The following is a 13,507-nucleotide window of genomic DNA, read 5'->3' on the forward strand; positions in this document are numbered from 1 at the left end:
CCAAGAGAACAGGATAATAACAAGTAGCCACCAATTTAAACAATGCATTCAATCATCATTACAAACCCTACATTTGCTTCTGGGTAAAAACCGACAGCAGAGCCCTGAAGGAAGAGGCATCCTTTTTATAAAAGAAATGATTTCCTGTGGTAAAGAAGTTAAGAGTTTCAAACAGGGGTCCATAAACACGCCATACTTTTAGAGCCTGCCTCCCTCTGGCAAAGACTATTGGGGAGTGTAGTTCTTAAGAGATGGGAGTTGTAGCTCTGTGTGGGGTAAAACTATACAGTTCTGAGGATTCTTTTTGTGTGTCTGTGAAAAGTGTTTTAAATTTTTGGTGTGTACATCTAGGCTGCAGGGAAACCCAAGTTCAAACTCCCATTGCATTCCTTTCAGATTTAAAATTGACATGGCACAACCCCTTTCTCCAAAGCCTTTTCCCTCTACCCATTCCAGGACGTGAGAGGAAGGAAAATAAAGTGTGGATAACTTCTTTTTTTGTTGGTTTTTTTGTTTATTATCCACCCTTCGCCCTAAGGCCCTGGGGCAAATTACAGCTTTGAAACACATCAAAAACAATTCAAAACAGCTTACAACTACAAACATAAGGTGGGTCCTGAAAACATAGGCACCTCAAGTGTCAAAGGCCAGAGTGAGGAGGAGGAGGAGGAGGTGAAGAGCACCTTTGCTAATGTGGCAAGAAGACCTGAGTATTCTGTCCACCGTTGTGTTGGATCTGACACCACGTGTAGCTTAAGAGGCTTCCACTGGAAATATATATATATATAAATGCTGATTCACTTGGGTGGCTCCTGCAGACCAATCAGACTGCTGCATTCTGGATCCTATTGTTCTAGGATTCAGCTCAGTAGATAACACCCCTCCCCTCTAAGTTCCAGTCCAGCCTGGGAGGTTGCATTCATAGTCCTCAAGGTACGCCGGCCGCCTACGTATGCGTTGCCCCTTTACAGGCCTTTCTATGGGCCTCACTGCCCCTCTGTTCCCTTGGGACTCCTCTGACCTTTCCTCCTCCTGGTTTTCTCCTGGGAATCATCGCCGTATCTGGTCGCAGTGGCGGCGCCAGCATTGCCCCCCATCCGTTAGCACCTCGTATGACACTGGGCCAGTGACCCTGGTGACTGTGGCGGGTACCCATGCTGGGCCTGCCCCAAAATTCTTTGCGTACACTGGGTCCTGGGCCTCGAAGTTCCGGGGGTTCCTGCCTCCCCCCACCACTACCTCATCCTGAGCTCTATCGGGGTGAAGGCGGTCCAATCTGATTGCAAGGCGCCGACCCATTAGTAGTTCAGCGGGGCTCCGGCCAGTCGTTGAGCTGGGGGTGCTGTGCTGTGCTAGGAGGAATGTGGCAAGGCGGTACTCCCAGTCCCCTTGCGTCATGCGGCGAAGGGTGTCCTTGGTGGTCCGCACCATGCGTTCTGCTTGGCCATTGGTGGCAGGGTGGAATGGCACCGAACGGATGTGGCGGATGGCGTTCTGCGCTGTGAAGGTTTGGAATTCTCCTGACGTAAATGCAGTCCCGTTGTCTGATACGAGAGTGTCAGGGAGTCCGTGGGTTGCAAACAGCCTACGTAGTACCCGGATGGCTGCGGCCATAGAAGTGGATGGTACCAGTGCGACCGCCAGCCATTTGGTGTAGGAGTCCACCACTATGAAGAATGTTTTCCCCTGAAAGGGTCCAGCAAAGTCTATGTGCAGGCGTGACCATGGTGCTTGGGCGGACTCCCAGGACTGGACTGGGGCCCTTGGGGGATCTGGGCAGGATTTTTGGCAGGTGTGGCAGTGTTTGACCCAGGCCTCTATCTCTCTGTCAATCTCTGGCGACCACACATAACTCCTGGCAAGGGCCTTCATTCTCACTACCCCTGGGTGTGTCTCGTGTAGGGCTGTGAGGACCCTTTTGCGGAGGGGCTGGGGAACAACAACTCTGCTTCCCCACAACAGGCACCCCTTGTGGGCTGACAGTTCATGTTTGCGGGTTGTGTAGCCGGCGAATTCTGGCCCGGGGCTGCTGCTGGGCCATCCCCTCCACACCCAGTCCAGGACCCGGGAGATGACCCTATCTTTCTTGGAATGGTGTGCAACCTCTTGTGCCTGAATGGGGCGGTCGGGAAGCAGCTCCAGGGTCATAACCTCTTGCGCAGGCGCTGGGTTGGGGCCTGTTTCTGGTAGTGGTAGCCTGCTGAGGGCATCCGCGTGGCCCATCGCCTTCCCAGGGCGGTGAATCAGTGCATACTGGTAGCTGGCAAGAAAAATTGACCACCTGAGGATGCCGGGAGACAGCACTTGGAGGGACTGCTTCTCAGGGGCAAACAGGCCGAGCAACGGCTTGTGGTCAGTCACCACGGTGAAGGGCTGCCCATACAAGAAATCATGGAATTTTTTTACTCCCTTCACGATTGCCAGACCCTCCTTGTCGATTTGCGAGTAGTTCCGCTCGGCTGCGGTGAGCGTCTGGGAAAAGTATGCCACTGGCACCTCTCTTCCATCCGGGAGTTGGTGTCCCAGGACAGCACCAATGCCATAGGGTGAGGCGCCGCATGCTAGCACCACCGGCAGCCTCTCGTCGAAGTGTGCCAAGACAGAGTTTGAGACAAGCAAGTCCTTGACTGCCTGGAATGCGGCCTCCTGGCGCTGGCCCCACACCCAAGGGGCCCGCTTGTCCAGGAGTCTGTGTAGGGGCTCCGCTAACGCCACCTTATGGGAAAAGAAGGCATGGTAAAAGTTCAATAGTCCCAAGAAGGCCTGAAGATCAGTCTTGCCCTTGGGCGCTGGGGCATCACAAACGGCCCGTACCTTGTCCCCAGTCGGGTGGACCCCTTCTGCGTCCACCATAAATCCCAGAAAGTCCACCTGAGGCACTCCTAGTAGACACTATTCCCACTTCACCTTGAGACCCGCCGTCTGGAAACGGTGCAGAACGGTGCGGAGGCGGTCCTCAAACTCCTCTGGTGTGGGCCCGGCAATCAACACATCATCGAAGAAGGGGGTGACGCCAGGAATCCCTTTAAGGAGAGAGTCCATTAGATTCTGGAATATGCCTGGCATTACGCTGACACCAAATTGCAGCTGCTTTACCCTGAACGCTCCTCTGTGCGCCACAATCGTCTGTGCCTCTGCTGTGGCCTTGTCCACCGGCAACTGCTAATAGGCTTGGGCCAAGTCCAACTTGCCACAAAATTTTGACCCAGCCAGGGTGGCGAGAACATGTCTGACAACTGGCACTGGGTATGCGTGGGCCATGAGGCCCTTGTCTATGGTACATTTGTAGTCTGTGCAGATGCAGACCGAACCATTAGGCTTGACGGGTGTGATGATCGGGGTTTCCCAGGGGGCATTAGGCACTGGCTCCAGCGCTCCTTGCTCCATGAGCCAGTCCAATTCCTAGTCTATGAGGGGTTTCAGGGCGAATCGGACCCAGCGGGCCTTGAGCCTGATGGGTTGTATGGCGGTGTCTAGCTGTAGGGCAATGGGGGGGCCGTATATCGTCCCAATGCCCCATCGAAAACTCCTGGAAACTCTTTGCATATGGTGTCCACGTCCACTTGTAAGCTAGTGCGGTTCACCCTACTGACAGCTAGCGCCAGTGGTCCAAACCATGCCAATCCCAGCAAGATTATGTAGGGGCCCTTGACCACAAGCAAGTCCAATTGTCACTTCTGCCCTCAATATTGCACCCTGAAGGTCCCCACCCCCATTGTGGGGACCTTATGTTTCTGGAACTCCTGGAGGTGTGAATGGATCGGCCTGAGTTTGGGACCCCCATTAGGACACAGTTCCCTTAAGGTCCATGCCGAGATTATGGATAGAGTTGAACCCGTGTCAAGCTCCATGTGGCACAGGGCCCCCTCTATCTGTACCTCTACGTAAATTTTATCTGTGTTGGAATGGGGCAACTGGTATACCTGGCAGTCTGTGATCTCCGTTGAGTTGCCTTGGTGCGTCTGGGACGTTAGGTCCTTCTTGGAGTAGAAGCATCATTGCAGCTTCTGCAACGGTCCCTCAGGCCACCGACGAGGCGGTCACAAAGCATGTTCTCCAGCTCTGAGAAATTGCAGAGCCAGGTGGCTTGGCGGAGGGAGGTCACAAACCGGTTTCCCCAGGGGCTTGCCGCTTTGCGTAGAAGGCATTTCAGCAGGCTACCACCAAGGGCTATGGCGAGAAGTGCCCCTTCAGCCATTCCATTATTGTTTATAAATATATATGATATATAAATATATATATAAATGCTGACCTGGAATATAAGTTTACCACCTCCCCTCCTTCCCTCTTTTCTTCTTCCCCAACCTTATTCTGTATACTACACTAATGTCTCATATCAAATGTAAAAAGACTCCACAGCTTGCAAAAAGAGGCAATGCACGTACTTTTGTAAACCAAGAATTTTAAAATAAAACTAAAACTAAGCAAATAAAAACAAATGATGGCCTTGCATTCGTAAGCATCTTGAGAACAAGCAACTAACTGAATGTTCCTAGTGTTGGGTTGTTTCGTTTGTATCACAGCTACAAACAGCAGCAGACAGAAACCTACACAAGGCCTCGCTCATGGCCCCACAGAAGAATATGCCAAGGTTGGATTATATCACTGTTTTTTGATGCTGCATGAAGAGGAAAGGGTGCAAGGGGCAGCAGCCTGAATACTCCATGGCAGTGCCTCAGATAAAGAAAGAAGCTAAGAACAAAATGAGAACATCATCCCTCAGATAAATTGTGGTCTAAATGGAGAAGGTGGTACCAGGGGGGAGATTAACAGAATTCCCATTTGAGAAACAAGGTGCTTAACACAATGAACTTCAACAGGGACAAATGTCAGGTTCTGAAGTTGTACATGTGAAAAGGATCTAGGGGTTTTGGTGGACCACAGGCTTAGCACGAGTCAACAGTGCAAAACAGCATCAAAAAAAGTGAATGGTTTTCTAGGCTGCATCAAGAGAAGTCTAGTGTCCAGATCAAGGGAAGTTGCAGGTTCACTCTCTTCTGCCTTAGTCAGACCCCACCCAGAGTCCTGGGCTCAGTCTGGGCTCAATCTGGGCACCACAATTTAAGAAGAATATTGACAAACTTGAACATGTGCACAGAAGAGTGACCAAACTAAGGGGAGCACCCAAACCAACAGAAGCAAATAATAAGAAATTATATTCCAACCAAATATTAGGAAGAAATTTCTGATGGCAAAAACTGTTTGAAAGTGGAACAGACTTCTTCAGGAGGTAGTGGACTCTCAGTGGAGGTTCTAAGCAGCGGTTGGGTGGCCATCTGTCAGAGATTATGGAGCTGAACCATTGTTTAGGTGGTTTTGTTGGGAGGGAGTTGTTCTTTTTGTTGATGTTATTTTTTGTAACTTTATTTTGGCTGTTAAGATTTATGTATGTGGAAAGTATTTGATTGGTTGCGTACTTTTTGATGTTTTGATGATTGTTTATGAGCATGATTTTAATTTTGTAAAGGCGGCATGCAAATAAAATGATTGAACAATTGATTGATTGATTGATTGATTGATTGCTGCATTGCAGGGGCTTGGACTAGCTGACTCTTGGTGTCCCTTCTCCATAGTTCGAATTCCTCCCATGGCTGCATGCAGTTGTTCCACCTGTTGGGCTTTGGGATCTACATCTGGGACTTTTCTAGAGGTTGTGGAAAGCTTGGTCTGCAGAGAGTCTCCCACGCTACTCATTTGGAAATGGAGTTTAACTGCCATAGTCCTCATCATGTACAGAGCACATTTCAGAGCAGAAAGCACTCTGTATCCGTACATTTGGTCTCACACACCCCTGGCAGGATGAAGGACACAATTTAGACAAGAGACGGGGGTGGTGGTGACCCAAGTAGGCAATGTTGACCCGTGTTCCCTCTCCCCAGCCCCAGCCCAGTTCCCTGCATGCTGTTTGAGGTGTAAAACTACAGTTCCCATGACTCTTTGGGGGGAAGTCATGCACTTTGATCGGGCTTTAAATGTAGGGGCGGGGGCGGCGGGGGGGGACCAGAGCAATAAAAAAAACCTTACTCAGACCCCTTCATGATATGGAGCAATAATACATCTCTAGACACTGCGCTATTTACAACAGAAACTTTTCACTGAGTTGGAAGGGTCGCCGAGGACCCCTGCAATTCAGGAACAGTTATATGTGGAATATCCCACAATCCGAAACATTGCAGTCAGAAAGCCCCTCTCCTGGGAAGATGGATCCTTAAGTGCCTGCAGAAGCCGGGAGTATGCCGAAAGTTTTCCGCAGGTGTTTGAAATGTGATCCCCGAAGCTGCCTGTTGAATGCCTATTGGTGGAGCCATCCTCAGATTGGGCCAATGACAGGACAGGCTTTGCTTCTGCGGCTCAAAGGAGCGCCGATCAGGTCTGTCCCGCTGCTGAGCGCTAAGATTGAAGCAGGTCCTGCCGACGGTGATTCGGAGCGCAGAAAAAGGTGAGCGGTGGGCTGCGGGACCCTCCTCGGCTCTCGCGGGCTGACTCCCGTTCAAATCCTGCCCCGGGGCGTTCCAGAGGTGCATTTGGAGAGGGCAGGAAAGGGACCCCGCTGCTCTTCTGCTCCTAACGGGAAGCCTCCGAGGGGGAAATGGGTTCAACACGTAGCTCGTCCCGGGCGGAGCATGCTGGGGGGGTTTCCCGCACCCCGAACCCCGGTTTTGCAGCCCCCCGGGAGCCCTTGCAAAGACGCCGTGTCATCTACGGGTTTGTTCCGAGGTGTACTCGCGTGTGCGCGGGGAGCAACTGTGGTGCTCCATCCTTTGCCATTGCAAAGGTTTTTGCGTGTCAGAGCTGGAAAGGATACGCGTGCGTGGGAACAAAACGCTGAAGTCGGGCTTGCAGGGCGGCTTGACAGAAGACTTCTGCTGTAGCCGCGAGTCCTTGGGTGGCCATACCTGGGAGGAAAGGGTTAACTGTCCGGACCTCGGCTGTCACCCCCCCCCCGAAACTGCCCCTTGAAAACGCTGCTCTCAAGCCTCATAGCAACAGGGAAGGGGGTTGCGGGGGGGGGTGAGACTGGTGGAGATAACTCTTTCCCTCCCCCAAATGCTCCCTCCCTCAATTGGGTTTAGAAGGAGCCTTCCCAGCCCAGCACTCATGGCGCCGTTTCGGGCTTGTTCTCCCAATCTTTGGGAACCGGGGGGCTGGTGGAAGTTGTTCTGCAAAGCCTCTGGAGCGGGCGGCACGCTGGCCCAAAGTCTGACTCTTGTGGACCAGTTCAGTTGGCTCCCTGGCAACGGTGCAGAAGTCGAGGGCATGGTGACATGCGAAGACCTTGAAAAAAGAGAGCGCATGAGCCTGTTTTGCTTATGGTAAACTCAGGCAGGATAAAAGTGAAGGACTATATTCATCACAGAATTGCAGGGCCGGGAGGGACCCCACGCCTCATCTAGTCCAGCCCCCTATTGATGGGACGTGTCCGTTGAAGTCGTGCAAGTCCTTCTGGAGCCAGATGCAGAGAATGGCAGTAGAGAAATGTTCAAGTAAAATGCATTAAATACAATTGGGGGAAGCCACCACACTCTGTGACACTGCTCAAGAGTTATTTTGCTTTGGTAATTATGAGTGAACACAGTTAAAAACAACTATTCAAACATTCAGAAAATTAAAATCAAGAATAAGCTAAAAACATTTCAGGATTGCGTAAACAAACATGCTTTTTCTAATGTTTTGTTTTGATCTTTTTCAAATCTTCAGCATATAATAGAAGAAAGAATAAGAAAACAAGACCAGATATACAATTATACAAAATAATGGCTGAAAACCGGTAAGTTAAGATCACTTTTAAAAAAAAATTGCTGAGGTTTTTTAATACTGTTGTTCTTTTACTTTCTTTGTTACAGGGTTCAAAGGTGTAATTGCCAGCCTGAAAATAAGTCTTTAATTATGAAGCTATGCCAAAAAACTGAGGGGACTCCTATGTTATGTACCCCATTACCTGAACCTCATTAACTTTCTCTGTTTTAAATTACAGTTGTAAATTTTATTGTGATAGTTTTAAACTGCTTTGAGGTTTTTCTACAAACAAGTGGTATACATTTTATGAAATAAATAAATAAGCAGAAAGAAATAGTTATATCAAAAAGCATAGAAATTGCCATGTTTCCTTTGACCTCTTGCAACTTTCAGTTTGCATCATAATTCTTCTAACAGCACTGTTTGCCAAAGTATAGTGTACCATTGATCCAGATTTCAGTAGTTCAAAGTTTTCCAAGATGGCAATGTGCCTTCAGTTAACAGGTGTTATATAAGTCCTTACTTCCTAAATTCATCCTTTCTTGTGTAAACACATCAGGCAGAGCCAAATAAGGGCAGAGAGGGCTATTTTGTGCTGTGATCAGTGAAATACCTTTCCAAAAAGTTGCTACCTTGGGGCAGTCCTCCCACCACATATTTTTGGGCATATACCTGCACAGCACCTGCAACATAGAGGAGAGCAAGTTGGTTTTGTAAAGGACCATGGCCTGGAGGTCAAGCACCAACCATGGCTAACTTGAGAGGATGTTTCCTTGTCAAAGCCAATGAAGATTTGTATGGTCTCTTTGACCATAGATTCTGCCAGCTTTCATCCTCTATTTGGCTATCCCAGTGAGTCCCTCCATTACAGAGATTTGTTGAGTGAAGTGAATAAAATATTAATGCTTTATAAAATACAGAAATCAGTCCTTTTAGTAGAATGGTTTCTCATATAATTACTTTTCAATTTTAACCAGCACCCTGGAACCACGAGAATTTCCAAGGTGGGATTGTATGTCTTTTATAGAAAGTGGTTCACCCTCTATGGCTTAACCCTTAACATGATCTAGTGGACACAACTTCCACTCAGAGATATTAATATGTCTTGAATTATTTGTGCTGAAGCAGGAGGTGATATTGAAGAGGAAAAACTGATAACAGCCTGGTGATAAATATTTAGTCTACTTAGCTGATAAACATTCAAGATAAAGAACAGAACTTGTTTTTCCAAAAAGCTCATGCTCTTAAGAGAACATTATTCCCCTTCTTCTTCTTCTTGTCCTTCTGCTTTCAGATTATTATTTTTTCTGCTGTGGGATAAATCAGTCTTATGCAACTAACCCACTTAACTTTTACCGTATTTTTCGCTCTATAACACGCACCAGACCATAACACGCATGTAGTTTTTAGAGGAGGAAAACAAGAAAAAAAATATTCTAAATGAAACAGTGGATGTATGATTTTTGTGGTTCATGCTGTGGCCACAGACATGTGATCTGACAGTGAGTTTGGAGTAGCCCAATGCAAAAATCCTGAGGATCCATGTGGATCCATGCTTTGTAACCACGTTTTTGCACTACTGCGACCCTAGGCAACAGTGGGTGCGTGATTTTTTTGGTGCAGGCTGTAGCCATGGACATGTAATGTGATCTGATGGTGAATTTGGGGTGACCCAATGCAAAAATCCTGAGGATCCATGTGGATCCGTGCTTTGTCACCAAGTTTTAAATGGGGAGGGAAGGAAAGCAAAAGTCCCCACCCCCCCACCCAAGCCAGACAGGATATACGAAGTATGATTTCTTTTTTATTTACAGTATTTCTTTTTTGGCCACCTCTGTCACTGCAACCTTTGCTCTGTGCTTGCACACTTTTGGGCAATAGGGCATGTAACACACTTTTTTTCATCTGCCAAGATGTAGAAAATCAATTTTAATGTCCCTATATAAAATGCCTAGTGAAGCAGAAGGGTATTACATCAGCCACTGTATTAAGGCTAAACGTTTGAAGAACAGCTCTCTATGGGGGGGGGGAGACTAAATTCCATTTTCAATCAATTGTTATTGTGGCAGCAATTATCAGTGTATAGCGCTCAATGAGGAAAAGAACTTTAAAAATATATATATATAAAACATTCTCACGTTATACTTCTTCAAAGAAGAGTATTAGGCTTTTAATGAAGGGGAGAGGAGAGATGCTGTAATCCTCCTGGCTCAGGAGATTCTGATTTACCAGCCGCGTGTAGAAAGTATAGATTAAGATATTTGATATACAGCATATAAATCCAGAGATTTCCATGTCTCACTCTGCAATCCAGCCTGCTGTTACTTACGAGCAGGGAAGTAGGGTTTCTCTTCCAAACAAGCATACTGTCTCCCTCCAGCAGTACATTGCTTGGAGAAGCTGTAATTTGGAGGGGGCCTGGGGGCAGGGCTCTCTGCTTTTGGAAAAGAAATGAGAAACCTACCATTGTAAAGCAAAAGTCGTTCCCCCACCACCACCCAAGCCAGCCCTCTCTCTCTCTATCTCTCTCCCACCTGCATGCTTTTCGGCTGCCTGCGAGTCCCTAGAGCACGGAGAGGAGGAAGTGGTGGGCTGGAGCCTGCACGCAGTGTGACTAGGGACGATTAGAAGGAAGGACGCGATCCTTTCCTTAACCCTCTGCTTGCCAGGAGGGCAGGGGATTCCCTGCTCTTTGTTGAGTTTGAGCAAACGCAGCAACAGAAGAAGGCGGGCAGTAAGACCCTGAGGCAGAATGCAGGAAAGCTTCTGCCTTCCCTCTTCCCTCCGCCCGCCCGCCCGCCCGATCTTATTTTTGCCTATTTTGCCCCTGCGCTCCAGCGAGTCAGCTCCAGGGACCACACATTCGCTCAATAACACGCACAGACATTTCACCTTACTTTTTAGGAGAAAAAATCTGTGTGTTATAGAGCGAAATTTACGGTAATTCATGCATGAAGGGGTTAAAACCATAGTTTAATCTGTCCTATTAGGCTTAGTTGGTCACCACCATCCCACTTAGGAGGAAGGGGGTTACCAAACTCTTTGTTCTATCTTTTTTTCTTTTTTCTTTTTTGCTTCCACCCTGAGAATCTGACCAGTAGGATGTCTAAGCTGGATGCAAACTAAATTTCTGTTTCTATATGAATCATTTAGAAATATTTACCACTTTTTATAACCTACGGTAAGTCAAACTGCCTGCTTTTTCTTTCTGCTGTATGGTGGAAGCAAAAACAAAAAGAACAAAGAGTTTTATATGTTTTATTTTATGCTGTTCTACTGTAATTGAGAGAATTAGTATGTGTGCCCTCTACTTTTGCAGTTGCCTTATTGCCTATGCCTGCATTGTAGGGTGTTGGACTAGATGACCCCTGGGGCTCCCCTCCATCTCTACAATTCCATTCTCTTCTATCAGTGTTTAAGTTCTTTTGAATCATTGTTTTATCTATGTTTTAGTGATGGCTGCTTTCCCTCTGTGGTGCCTTATCACAATTACTTTTATTCCACAGTAAAGAGGAGGAAGAGAGGGCAATAGCAGAAACTGGCCCCGAGGCTTCAGATGGGGGAGAAGCTGTCCACAGTGCTGACCCTCCTGTTGTTGGGGCACAAGTCAAGGGGCATTCATCTCCGCAACAAGCCATGACAGACTCTGCAGAGTCAGAAGACATGGAAGAATCATGTGATGATGAAGCAACGATAAAAGAAGCAGAAAGGATCTTGGGACTATTGAAAGTCTTTTATAGAGAAGGCGGTGAGAGTCCCATAAACTTCTTTAAGTTTGTGACTGATCCAAATTCTTTTGCGCAAACCCTGGATAACATGTATCATGTTTTATACTTGGTAAGACATGGGCTTGCAAGAATAAATGCAGATGAGGATGAGATTCCTGTTTTGGAACCTTTAGATCCAGGACAAGGCAGTTATGTTCCGCCACAAACCTCAGGCCTCATTCCATTGAGTATTGCATGCTGGGAGCAGATTGTGGAACTTTTTGAAATTTCACAGCCCATGATTCCCCCTGCCCCAAAGGCATAGGCAGGATATGAGCCCATCTGAATGCATCCTTCAGATTTGTAAGTTTAAAAAAATGCTATGTAGTATATTTCTTTCATAATATTTCATGAATGTGAAATAAATGATGTTATGAAACCCTGCTTTTAAGTCTATAAACTAAATAGAAGTAAATGTCACCATTACTGTAATTCACAGTCTTCTTCTTTCTTCTTCTTCTTTGGCGATTACTCATAGCTGAGTAAGATTGTCTTCCATAAACATGGTTTTAACAATGAGTCCATAAGTGACTGTGGGGGACAATTCTGTGGATTCACAGTGTCCTTCCACAGTGGGGACATTGGTTTCTGGGTGGGAGTTGATCACGGTGTGGATTTGCCAAGCGTGCCTTCCTCTTAGCACGTTTCTCCCTTGTGTCTTAAGTTTGAGTGTCTTCAAAGCCCATGATACCTTTGGTAAAGGCTGTTCTCCAACTGGAGCGCTCTCAGGCCAGTGTTTCCCAGTTGTCATACTACATTTTTTTAGATTTGCTTTGAGACAGTCTTTAAACCTCTTTGTGGACCAACAACATTACGCTTTCCATTTTTAAGTTCAGAATAGAGTAGTTGCTTTGGAAGACAATTGCAAAACATGACCAGTCCAATGAAGTTGATGTTGAAGAATTGCTTCCACACTGGTGATCTTTGCTTCTTCCAGTACATTGGCATTAGTTTGCCTGTTTTCCCAAGTGATGTGTAAAATTTTTTGGAGACACTGTTGATGGAATCTTTCGAGGAGTTGGAGGTGGCATTTATAAGTGGTCCATGTTTCACAAGCACATAGTAAGGTTGGCAGTACAATAGCTTTGCAAACAAGCATTTTGGTTATTAACCCGAGGTACTATTTCTGGGTTAGTCTGTAACCTGAAGTGTATGTAACCTGAAGCATATGTCACCCGAGGTACCACTGTACACAACTCTCCCAGATTTGGAGATACAGTGGTACCTCGGGTTACAGACGCTTCAGGTTACAGCCTCCGCTAACCCAGAAATAGTACCTCAGGTTAAGAACTTTGCTTCAGGATTAGAACAGAAATCATGCTCTGGCGGCACGGCGCCAGCAGGAGGCCCCATTAGCTAAAGTGGTGCTTCAGGATAAGAACAGTTTCAGGTTAAGAACGGACCTCCAGAACGAATTAAGTACTTAACCAGAGGTGCCACTGTACTGCAAGCTCATCTCTAACTTGTTTTTGCAGAAGTAGATAGGTAGCCGTGTTGGTCTGCCATAGTCAAAATAAAAAAATTCCTTCCAGTAGCACCTTAAAGACCAACTAAGTTAGTTCTTGGTATGAGCTTTCGTGTGCATGCACACTTCTTCAGATATCTGTGTATCTGAAGAAGTGTGCATGCACACGAAAGCTCATACCAAGAACTAACTTAGTTGGTCTTTAAGGTGCTACTGGAAGGAATTTTTTTATTTTGTTTTTGCAGAATTTGTGAGGGGACCTCAGCAGCAAAAGGGGAGTTACTGTTAAGGAGATGCTGGTAATGTTCTTTCCAGCACAGTGCAATATCTTCTTTATCTTTTAGAAGTGTGGTACTGTCTGTTAAACGTAGGGGGCCTATGCCATGGTTTATAGGCCCATAGACGGTCTAACAAACAGTGTTAGAAACTGAGCTATGAAAGCTAGAAGCCAAATGGCACCATAAGCTTAGGTTATGGGCACAACAATGGAATGTCTAGGCGTGCTTTTTAAATAACAATAATACAAAGCTGAAAATGA

The 13,507-nt window shown here is 46.8% G+C and overlaps 1 long non-coding RNA gene across 1 annotated transcript; it reads left to right on the forward strand.

Moving 5' to 3' along the window:
* The first annotated feature begins 2,670 nt into the window (after positions 1-2,670).
* Positions 2,671-11,927, forward strand: LOC308579438. Its single transcript, XR_014004477.1, has 3 exons — positions 2,671-6,439; positions 7,699-7,768; positions 11,244-11,927. It is a non-coding gene; the product is annotated as an uncharacterized lncRNA (long non-coding RNA).
* Positions 11,928-13,507: the final 1,580 nt, after the last annotated feature.

Source organism: Podarcis bocagei, assembly GCF_964188305.1.
Source record: "Podarcis bocagei genome assembly, chromosome: Z".
Classification (NCBI taxonomy): domain Eukaryota; kingdom Metazoa; phylum Chordata; class Lepidosauria; order Squamata; family Lacertidae; genus Podarcis; species Podarcis bocagei.